The 10,578-nt window shown below is 50.3% G+C and overlaps 1 long non-coding RNA gene across 3 annotated transcripts; it reads left to right on the top strand.

Annotated features, from left to right (window-relative positions):
* Nucleotides 1-3,533: 3,533 nt before the first annotated feature.
* LOC121825435 (uncharacterized) lies at nt 3,534-8,761 on the top strand. 3 transcript variants are annotated; one of them, XR_013047617.1, is made up of 5 exons: nt 3,534-3,719; nt 3,811-4,074; nt 6,323-6,446; nt 7,928-8,150; nt 8,240-8,761. It is a non-coding gene; the product is annotated as an uncharacterized LOC121825435 (long non-coding RNA). The 3 variants fall into 3 exon arrangements; XR_006067715.2 differs by lacking the exon at nt 6,323-6,446; XR_013047618.1 differs by lacking the exon at nt 6,323-6,446 and having other exon boundaries at nt 3,811-4,166.
* Nucleotides 8,762-10,578: the final 1,817 nt, after the last annotated feature.

The raw sequence follows: 10,578 nt of genomic DNA, 5'->3' as shown, positions 1-10,578 counted from the left end.
TAATATAAGCCTCTGAGTGTTTACTTGGGTCTGAGTGGCTGTGGACCAGGCGGAACATAGGAAAACTTTCAGCTACATTCTGTCTCAAAAAAAAACTAACAACAAACAAAAACAAAACAAAAACTCGAAAGGAACAGTTAGAAAAATTTACCAACAAACTGGAAACCTGGGAGGAGGCATTGACAGATAGGGTCCTCCCTCTGTCCCCACTTATTCCCATCATGTACACATTTGTTTTCACCTTGTTGTTACAGTTCTCATTTTATTCATATATTCAGGCCTTCATCTCTAGTCCTGGGGGTCTAGTTGTTAGTGGACTAAGCCAACCATTCTCCTCTCACTGTGGTGATTTAGCAATGGGCAGGGGCTGGAATCCTTGCTGAGGACTGTGCGGAGATGGCTGCCTGGATGCTCTTCGCTGAGAAGAGACGCATAGAACATGCTTCCTGTTTATAGAGTCTGGAAGTCACGCTCATCTTATGACCATGAGGAAAGTGCTTAGCTAGCTGAGGACAGAAGACAAGGAGAAAGACAGGAAGCATTCAGGTTCCAAGATGAACTGGGCTACAGTAAGACATGCTTCTCCCTGGGTATTTTCTTATTTCCTAAGGCACACAGGGCACAGTTGGGTCACAGTTTGTACCTGATAAGCTTCCCAGAAGTGTGTGTGTAGGTTTGTTTCTGCTGGCTCTTCTTTCCACTACCTTTTTCTTAAGGAGTCTGCTTTGATATTTATGCATTCTATGATGCAAGGGATATTGCTGTGGAAATTGGTGTCTGGGCGGCCTGGGGTGGAGGCGCTTCCTCCACACAGGATTCACTTCTGTCAGGCCCTGTGGGCTCTGCTGGCCAAGGACAGCTTCAAGCTGACACCTGGTTTGAGGTTCCAGAAGGCAGCCTGCCCTCCAACTCTCCCCCAGCCAGTGAGTGTGGCTGGGGTCAGCCCTTGTGGGGCAGCGTTTCTGCTTCTTCACTTTAAAAACCAAAGTTTATTTTATGTGTATGGCCATTCGCCTGCATGTATGTCTGTGCACCTCACATATGCAATGCCTGCAGAGGCCAAGAGAAGGAGCTGGATCTCCTGCATCTGCAGTGACAGATGGTTGTAAACCATCATCTTGGTGCTGGGAACTTAACGGAGGTCCTCTGCAAGGACAGCCATTGCTCTTAACCAGTGAGCCACCTCTCCAGCCACACCCCTCTGCCTTTTAACTTTAACTACCCTGTCATTGATCCCAGTGTCCCATGTATGCTAGGCAGGTGTTTTACCAGCGAGCTGTATCTCCCAGCCTCTAAGGTAATGCTGTGTACATCATGTCCAGCCTTGCCCTGTTCTGTGGGGAAGCAGAGACGGTGGGAGACAGGGCTCTCCTTCCTGCTCAGTCCCTGACATGGGCTGACGACTGCTTCCCACCAGCTGGGAACCTCATCCCATTCCACCATCCTGCCATAAGATGCTTGCCTTCAGTTACAAATGACACCTCTGTATGGTGGCTGGTGACGGGATGGAATTGATGGCACGCACACAGGTCACCCCTTCCTTCCTAACGGCCAACCACGTCCTTAGGCCGCAGCCCACGAACAACCCTGCTCTGTGGGAGGCAGACTCGAGGCTTGTCGGTCTCCCCGCTGCACTGGACTGCTTCTGCAAACGTGTCTGTCTAGTGACCGATAGGCAGCCGTATTCTCCGTGGATGGAAACTCTGGAGCCTTCCGTTAGCGCAGCGATGCTCTGTCCCCAAGGATGTCCAGATAATGTGATGGAGGTTAGGGACACGGAGAAGGTTGGCAGGAGGAACAAAGGGAGATGCATGTCTGTGTGTTGGGATGGAGTGTTACAGGTACCGAAGTTTCCAGATTCTTCTGCCCTTCTGCAATAAATTGTACAGAGACACGTGGAGAATTGTGGCAAGAGATAGTTTAATAACGGGGAGACCCAGAGGGGCCTGGAGGTGTGCCGTGCCTCCCCCGTGGCCTGTCTCTGAGTGGACAGAAAAGGGGATAACAGGTGAGGTCTTCAGTGACCTTTTACGGGTCATCAGCAGAGTACCCCGTCTCCTGAGCCCATAGAACACGCAGGCGCCCCCGCCCCCCACGCAGGCGCCACCCCCCCCACGCTCCCTCTGCCGAATGAAGCCAGGTTGTTGAATAGCAGTCCCCTAGGATTTGAAACACTCCTCCAGGAGGGGCCGCTCAGGATGCTCCAGAAGTGGAAACTTGGAAGATTCTAGAAGGGCCCTCCCTGGCTTTAGAGCGAAGAAAACTGAGGTGAGGAGCTTGCTGAGCTGCAGAGAGCAGAGATTCTCCGGGGTAGAGCGGCTTGCAGACTGAGCAGAGAGCGCCCGAGTTCCGGCCTCCATGAGTCCTCACCTTTCCCCATACTGTCTCGCTGTTCTCTGGAGTTTCTTCTTGGGTTGTTCCGTGCTGGGGCAGGGAGGGGGGGCGGGGAAGGAATCTGTTTTGATCCCAGGTTAGAACCAACTCGCTTACTGCTTCCTTTCCGAAGCGGCTTGTGCAACGCAGTCTTGTGCAATGTGGCCCCGTGGGTTTTCCTCCCGGCGCGGAGGCCGTTTGTGGGTAAGGATGCCAGGTCTGCACCCTGTAAACAGGCCACAGAATGCTCGCTGCCTCGGGCTAGCAGCTCTTATTCTAAGGACCTGGGGTCACTTTCTCCCGGGCGATGCCTGTTTATCGAAGATGGGCACCAGCAATAAACCAAAGTGCAACCTCACCAAAGTTCAACGTGGTGAACCCAGTGAGTTCACGGCGGTTTTTCAGAGACAAGCGCGAGTGAAGGGCTATTTACAGAAGTGTGGGTGACCGCCCCCCACAAACAGGTGTGCCACCGCGAAGGCGGGTCCCTGCCAATCTTCAACCCCCTGGGTCACCTGACCTCTCCCACAGATCACTTGCTGATGAAGGTGTCCTGACTCCGCATTTCTCCACCCTAGGGAATGCCGGTTATCTCCTTGGCCATCGCCATAGACCTGATTAGCACTGGATTATCCGGCTGTAGTTGCCATGGCTACCGGGTGGGGGTGGGGCCAAAGTCCACGATGGCAACTTGTGGAAAAAGTGAAATACAACAGGCCTTTTATTAAAACTGTGCCTAGCTCCATTGCAGTGCGGTAGCTGTGAAGGTGACTGGCACTTTCAACCAGGCGAGGTGGTTTGGAGCCAGCACGGGGCACCGACATTCTGGGTCCAGCCTGAGTCTCAGCTTGCCTCTGTTTAGGAGAAGTCAACCCTCCTAAGCGTCTTCACTTCCAGCCTTAAACCAAACCAAACCAAACAAAACCAAACTTAGAAGGAAGCGTCTATAGGCTTCATTCAGAGCGCTGCTGTATGAAGGTGATTTTTATAGAGATTTTAAGGACTTGATTTGAGATGATTTCTCCCCCAGGGTCTCTGCCTTCCTTATACTCCTCCCAACTCACTGCGCCCACGCTGCCCCAAGCCCTGTGGAGCCTGTGCCTGAGCAGCCTTGACCCTCCCTGCAGGGTGCCCTGGCTGCCACTCAGGCCTATCCAGAAACCAATGTCCCACGTGAAGGGAGGTGCTTCACCCAAAACAAGCATGCCCACGGGGTGACTCATCCACACACTGGCCCAGGCTGCCACAGCTGAACATTCCACAGGTTGTGTACAGTACTCCAGTCTGTTGGAAGCCGGAAGTCTTGAGGCCGGAGTGCCAGCAGGACAGGTCAGGGAAGGCCACCGGTAAGCCTTCTCAGTGCATCCTCACGGGTGGGGGGGTCCTCCCTTACGTGACCTCTCCCCAGCCTCCCGCTGCCTCCTCTTCCTCTTACAGGGCTCACAGTCCAGTTGGAAGGGAGCCCATCCCCGCCCATCCCCACGGCTTCAGCTGACCTAAATCACCTCCCTCAAGGTTCAGTCTCCAGTACAGCCACGATCTCACATCCTAAGGCCTGAGGGATACCGAGGCTCAGCTTAGCGTGACCCGGGGATGTGGAGCCACACCAGCCCCGCCTTAGACGGGGCAACTTTAAAGGGTCAGCCCACTCCGGAACGCCCAGTTTTGACGCGGTCTCCACCTGCCTTCCCTCTCTCTCAGGTATACCCAGCAGCACCTTCCGGTAACTTCCTGAAGCCCAGGGTCCACCTCAAGAATCAGCTTCCTCTGGCTTGCAGGGGACCAGGTCCAAGGTGCACACACACCTCCATTTCTTTATTTTCTCCTGGGGGAAGGAACACGGGTAGCGAGCGCATCCAGAAAACAGTGCTTCCAAACACCGCTCCCTCAGTATGAAGCAGGGAGTCACAGCCTGTAATCCTGAACTCAGCAGGCTGAGGCAGGAGGATGGTGAGTTCAAGGTCAGCTTTGGCTGTACAGCAATGCCTGGTCTCAGACAAACCAAACAAAATAAAACAAAACCCCAGAGTGACCGGAGTGGAGGGTAACGAGGAGGGAGGGGTGGGACAAAGAGCTGAGAGCCTTTCGGCTCTCCCTCCACTCTCATTGGCTCGGTCTTTCGGCACTTGCCTCTCCCTCCACTCTCATTGGCTCGGTCTTTCGGCACTTGCCTCTCCCTCCACTCTCATTGGCTCGGTCTTTCGGCACTTGCCTCTCCCTCCACTCTCATTGGCTCGGTCTTAGTTGGGGGCCCAGCGCCTCCGATTCTACAGAAACAAGGTTACAGGCTCCGTACCTGTTTCCCCTTCCCGAGGCTTCAAACTGTGCACTTCTTTCTGCATGATCAGAACTCAGGGCCTCACCAGCCACCTCGGAAATGAAAATCACGTGGATGGAGAATTCAAAAAATAGAAACTCTCTTTCTCTGAGGTCCCCACAGAGCAGATAAGGGGGCGAGCTGAGTCTGGACTATGGTTATAGTTGTTACAGGAGGGGGTGGCTCTGGGGAGGCGCTGGACACCCTGGGAGGGATCTGAGGAAGGTGGCTTTGCTTCCAAAGTGAAATCTTGATCGTGCGACCAAAGGTGACCCCAGCCCTGGGAGCCTCTTCACATCTCTCTGTAATGCAGCTCCGGAGAAGACGGTGGGGGAGTGGGGGGTTGGGTGGGGGGGGGTGGGGGGGTTTGGAGCTGAGGCCTTGCCGGGTCCCCTTACCCATCCTGAAGTGGACAGTGGGTCGGGAAGTGATTGCAAATTGCAGACAGGCTTTTCGCTCATTAGGCACAGGCATGGATGACGCGTGATGAATGTAATTGTCACATTCATGCAGAGAAAGAGTCACCTCTTGCTCAGTTGCTGTCCCCACGAGCAATGGGCCATTGTTCCCAAGTCCTATAGCCTCAACAAAAGTGTATTTATGTCTGTCCTGTTTCCTCTAGGAGTCCCTTATACGCCCTATAGGAAGAAAAAAAAAGTCACGTTGAGCCAAACACGTAACTGAGGTGAGGAGGACAGGAAGTGCTCCCAGATTTGGAAGGAAACTTCCTGAAAATCAGACAAGAGCAAAGAAAGCCTGGGGTTTCAGCTGTCGTCTGTCTCCGGCCTTCTGAGGGCCCCTGGAGGAGCGCATGTCCCCTCTCTGCCCGGGGAGCGTCATCCGCAGCAAATGTTAAAAGGGGGTTAAGTCATGGGGGGTGGTAGGAGGCCTTAGAGAAAGGTCACCGGGAGCCTGGGTAGGAATTTGGAGTCAGCTGTGAAGCCAGAACGCTGCAGGCTGTCACTGGGGACCACCGCAACTTTCTCTGCGTGTGGTCAAGGGCCAAGGCTCTGGCGCATGGGGAGTTTCTAGAAGTTCTTTGGGGCGGGGAAGAGGGGGCAGAGTAGAGCTAGAATGTCCGAAGTCAACTTGAATCCTAGCTATCAGAGACTATATCCCCATCTACACACACACACACACACACATTGTGCATGTGGTCCAGAAAGGGACTTCCAATTGCCAGGATCTGGAGTTACAGGGCATTGTGAATCGATGAGCATGGGTGTTGGGAATAAAACTCAGGTCCTCTGCAAGAGCAGCAAGTGTGCCAAACCACTGAGTCCTCTCTCTAAGCATCTGATTGTGAGATCTGAAATAAGCTGTAGTGCATTGATGCCGTAGTCTATTTTGTCTTAGAAAACGTGTACTTATGACAGAATGAGGAAACTAATGATGAATTTGAAGTCATCAATGTCTTTTTTTTTAATTTTTAATTTTTCGAGATAGGATTTCTTTGTACACAGTCTTGGCTGTCCTGGAACTCACTCTGTAGACCAGGCTGGCCTCGAACTCACAGAGATCCACCTGCCTCTGCCTTCTGAGTGCTGGGATTAAAGGTGTGCGCCACTACTGCCCGGCGTAATCAATGTCTTAAGTTACTAATTTCTTTTTTTCTAATAATTTTTATTTTAGGTGCATTAGTGTTTTGCCTGCATGCATGTCTGTGTGAGGGTGTCGGATCCCCCGGAACTGGAGTCACAGACAGTTGTGACCCATCATGTGGGTTCTGGGGATTGAACCCGGGTCTTTTGGAAGAGTGAGTATAGCTAGTGCTCTCAACCGCTGAGCCATCTCTCCAGCCCTGACCTTGGAATCTATAAAAGCTATCCTTGAGTATGGATCGATGACCTTGCCAACTCGATAGATTCGGATCTATACCGTGTATTGCTTGGTCAACCATACAGACTGCTCAGTCTCTGTGGGTCCTGGATCCCTTAAGAGAATTTTGACTCAGATTTTTCCATCTCCTGCCTGAGAAACAAAGACACAGGGTCAGCAGTTGATTCCTCGTGTGAGGTCCTTCCCATTTGACTCTAAAATAACCATTCTCGGTTGTGTTGAATGCATACAATACTGTTAACCTTTGTTTTTTCTTCAAGGCAAGGTCCCACGTAGCCCACACTGGTCTTGAACTCAGATTATAGTTGGGGATGAGCTTGAATTCACAACCCTCTTACCTCGCCTCCTCAGTGCTGGGATTGCAGGTGTGGGCCAGCTACAGCTTGCCACGCTGACTGCCTCTAAGTATGGGGCTCACTGCTAATCACTAGTTCTTAGTGCCGTGCAGCCGCCGCTGCCCTCCCTCCCCAAAGCTCTCCATCTTCTGAGCATCTGTACCCACCAAACAACCGCTCCCCATCCCGTCCGCTCCGCGCCCTGGCACCCACTCTTCTATTCCTTTAGGTCCGTACTCGTTTGCAGTGATTTGTCTTTTGTGAAAGCTTGATTTCAGACAGAATGATGTTGTCACACCTCATCCATTTATTACCTCCTTTTCAAGGCTATGTCCTATTCCACTGCATAGACAAACTGCAGGCAATAATCCATCAATAGGTATTTGGGGTGCTTTTGCTTCTTGGCTACGATGAACACAAATAAGCAAATCTCTCTTTAAGACCTTGCTTTCCAGTCTGTCCGGTGTATGTCCAGAATGGGAGTTCCTGGATCACATGGTACTTTAATCTACAACATTTGAGGGGACTGTACACTTGTGCCCATGGCCGGTGTATTATAGCCCCACCAGCAATGTGCAAGGGGCTGGCTGAGATTTCTGCACATCAACACGTATTCTCCGCTTTTTAAAACAGGAGAAATTGACGATGTTTCAACATTTCTGAACTTGTTCTGAAGTTCTGAGCCTCAGGATACTATGGAATGTTTGTAGGATTCACTCTTTACCCCACCTCAGACCAAGTGGGACCCAAGAGGCTGGGGTGTAGCCTTTTGACAAGCACGGGTGTGTGCTGATGCTTGTAACCATGGGAAAGCCTCCTGCAGGTAGGATTACAGGCATACTGACGGCAGCAGGATGATGATGATGATGATGATGATGATGATGATGATGATGTGTGTGTGTGTGTGTGTGTGTGTGAGAGAGAGAGAGAGACAGAGACAGAGACAGAGACAGAGACAGAGACACACGCAGTAACCAGAGACTCCAAGCCACACTCTCAAGGACTATGATGCCATCTTGAGACACAATGGCAAACAAATCAGTTATGTATCTGTCATTTCCAGCCTGAAGTCTTTCCAGTCGTGGACCTGTGTAAAAATTCAAGATCTGGAAATGAGACATTTTTAACTAAGGAAATGCTCTTCAAAACTTAGATTTTTACCAGCGACCTCCAACAAAATGCCCTATTATCAGCTTCCTACAGATCTCTTGAGAGCCACCCTGAGGCATTATTACGGAAGCAATCCTCCCCAGGGCCACTTCCCTGGCTGCGCCCCTCCATGAAGGGTGAGTCATGTCTTTTGTCCTGTGCCTGGAATTTGGGGATGTTTATGAAAAGTTGTTGTAAATAGTAGTCATAATTCTTCTCTTCACAGATTTTTTTTTATTTGAGAAATGAGTACCTCATCACGTACAAACGTCACATCACTTCCAGCCCCATTGTCACCTGGGAATAGTCTCTCTGCTGCTTCATCAGAACAGTGTGTCATAGACACCCTCTGGAGAACATGGTTTTGGATTGCCACCAACAGTGTGGAAATGTCCAGACCTCTCATCAGTGTCTTCCCTTGCCATCTCAGGTCCGATGCAGAGGTTCCCACAGCAAGGGAAAAGCACACAAATCCATTGGATAAACACTTGCTGTGATCGGAAGACTTCATAAGGGAATGAAGACCCAAGGAAAAGAGTTGACCTGTGTGTTTTCAATGCTAGGGCTTTTATTGTCTTGTCTGTTGTTATTTGTTATCTCACTGTGTAACCCTGGCTAGCCCAGAGCTCTCTGTCGTAGACCAGGCTGGCCTCAAACTCATGGAGACCCTCCTGCTTCTGCCTATCAAGTGTTAGGACTAAAGGCATGCTCCGACCTCTTTTCTTTTTATTAAAGATAATAAAATAGATTTTTAAAAGAATCGTTTATTTTTTGAAATTATAATACAATTACATTATTTTCCCATCTCTTCCCTCTCTTCAGCCTCTCCCATGCACTCCCTATGCTCTCTCTCAAATTCATGCTCTTTTTTCTTTAATTGTTGTTGCATACATACATATATACATATACACATACATTCCTAAATACCCAAACACAAAAATACAACCTGTTCGGTCCTTATAATATTACTTGTATGTATAGATCTCAGAGCTGACCACGTGGTCTTAGATAACCAGTTGGGGGCTCTACCTTGAGGACGATAATTTCCCCTACAGACAGCATTCCCCAGGTGCCCCCAGTTCATTGCTGGGGTTGAGGTCCCTCAAGTTTTCCCTTTCCGGGTTAGCATGTCCCTTGGTGTCATCATTGTTCAGGTCTTGTTCCGGCAGCCATGTTGAGGAGACTTCGTGAATGTAGCTTGTCTGACACCCAGAGAACACGAGATTGTGTTATCCCAATCCCAGCCGACAACACAATTCCTGCACCCAAGGCTCAGGGGTCATCTCAGAAGAGGAAGAGGAAAGGCTGTAAGAGCCAGAGGAACAGGCCATTTGCTGTGAGATGGTGTCTTCTAGAAACGTCAGATAACGCGGGCTTCTTCATGCGTGGGAAGCCATGCTGACTGGCTCAGGGGTCCCTGCAAGGGAGTCTTGTAGCCAGAGAGAGGAGGTGTGCTCAACTCTTTTCTGGTTTGGTTAGATGAAGAAGGAGGTTGTCGTGGGGATATGTGATTGGATAACAAAGCGCCATCTCATGTCAATAAGGCAGGCTATCAAAACCTGTTTACTCAGAATCTTCTCTGTGACCTTGTGACTCCAGAAACTCCTATTCTTTTCAGTATGCGTAAGAATTGTACCTCTCGGGGCAGTCAGAGGACCCTCCCTGGTTTGTTAGTTGGTTGTTGCTTAGGAACGAACCCCGGGGCCTCAAGGTTCCTAAGACTGTGCGTTCCTAAGGCTCGACAGCCCTTTTCCTGGGTTTGATCCCCTGTCGGAAGGGAAGTGACAATGGCATTTCTGCTTTCACCGTCTTGCACACCAGAGTGCCATATTGTGAAGTGGTACGTCTTGAGCCCATCATTACCAACTCTGACTTTTGAGGGGGAATCTGGATGTTGGAAGCAAATGTTACCGAAAAGGAAAGTATTTTCAGTGTGAGCTCCTTGGGTCTGGCTAGAACATCTGTTCCCTTGAATTCCCAAAACAAGTGGGAGTAACTGATATGTGCATCTTGGGGACAGTCGCCAGAGGACAATCAGACCTTATTTCCAAACCAAGTGGCATTAGCATGAGACTTCTGAACTTGGTTTGGTTTTTGAGACAGGATCTCACTTTGCAGCCCAGGCTGGCCTGGAATTCCATATACTCCTGCCATGTGTGAGGCCATGGGTCCAGTCCCCAGGACCACAGACAAACCCCAAACCAGAGGTCACAAAAAAATGATTTTTAAAAATGTGTGCCTTTAGTAGTTCGAGTACACATTAAAATGTTTTTCTAAGAAAGTATAAACATTGGTCACTTTGTAAAGATTTGATGCAAGTGAACTGGTCTTTGGGTAGTGTGTGTGTGTGTGTGTGTGTGTGTGTGTGTGTGTGTGTGTGTGTGTGTGTGTGCTTTTACCGTTTAACAAGATGGGAAGAAAAGCAGGCTGCCAGAGCTTCAATTCACTTCTCGCAGACCCCTCCAGGCAGCCTGAACCTGAGGGCAGCAACATCCCAGCCTTTCATGGTGTCCCCAGCACCTGGACTGCTGTTAGGAGGATAATTCTGGCTTCCGGCCCTACTGA

This window comes from Peromyscus maniculatus, chromosome 23 (assembly GCF_049852395.1).
Source record: "Peromyscus maniculatus bairdii isolate BWxNUB_F1_BW_parent chromosome 23, HU_Pman_BW_mat_3.1, whole genome shotgun sequence".
NCBI classification, from domain to species: Eukaryota; Metazoa; Chordata; class Mammalia; order Rodentia; family Cricetidae; genus Peromyscus; species Peromyscus maniculatus.
This window is presented reverse-complemented; position numbering and strand designations above follow the sequence as displayed.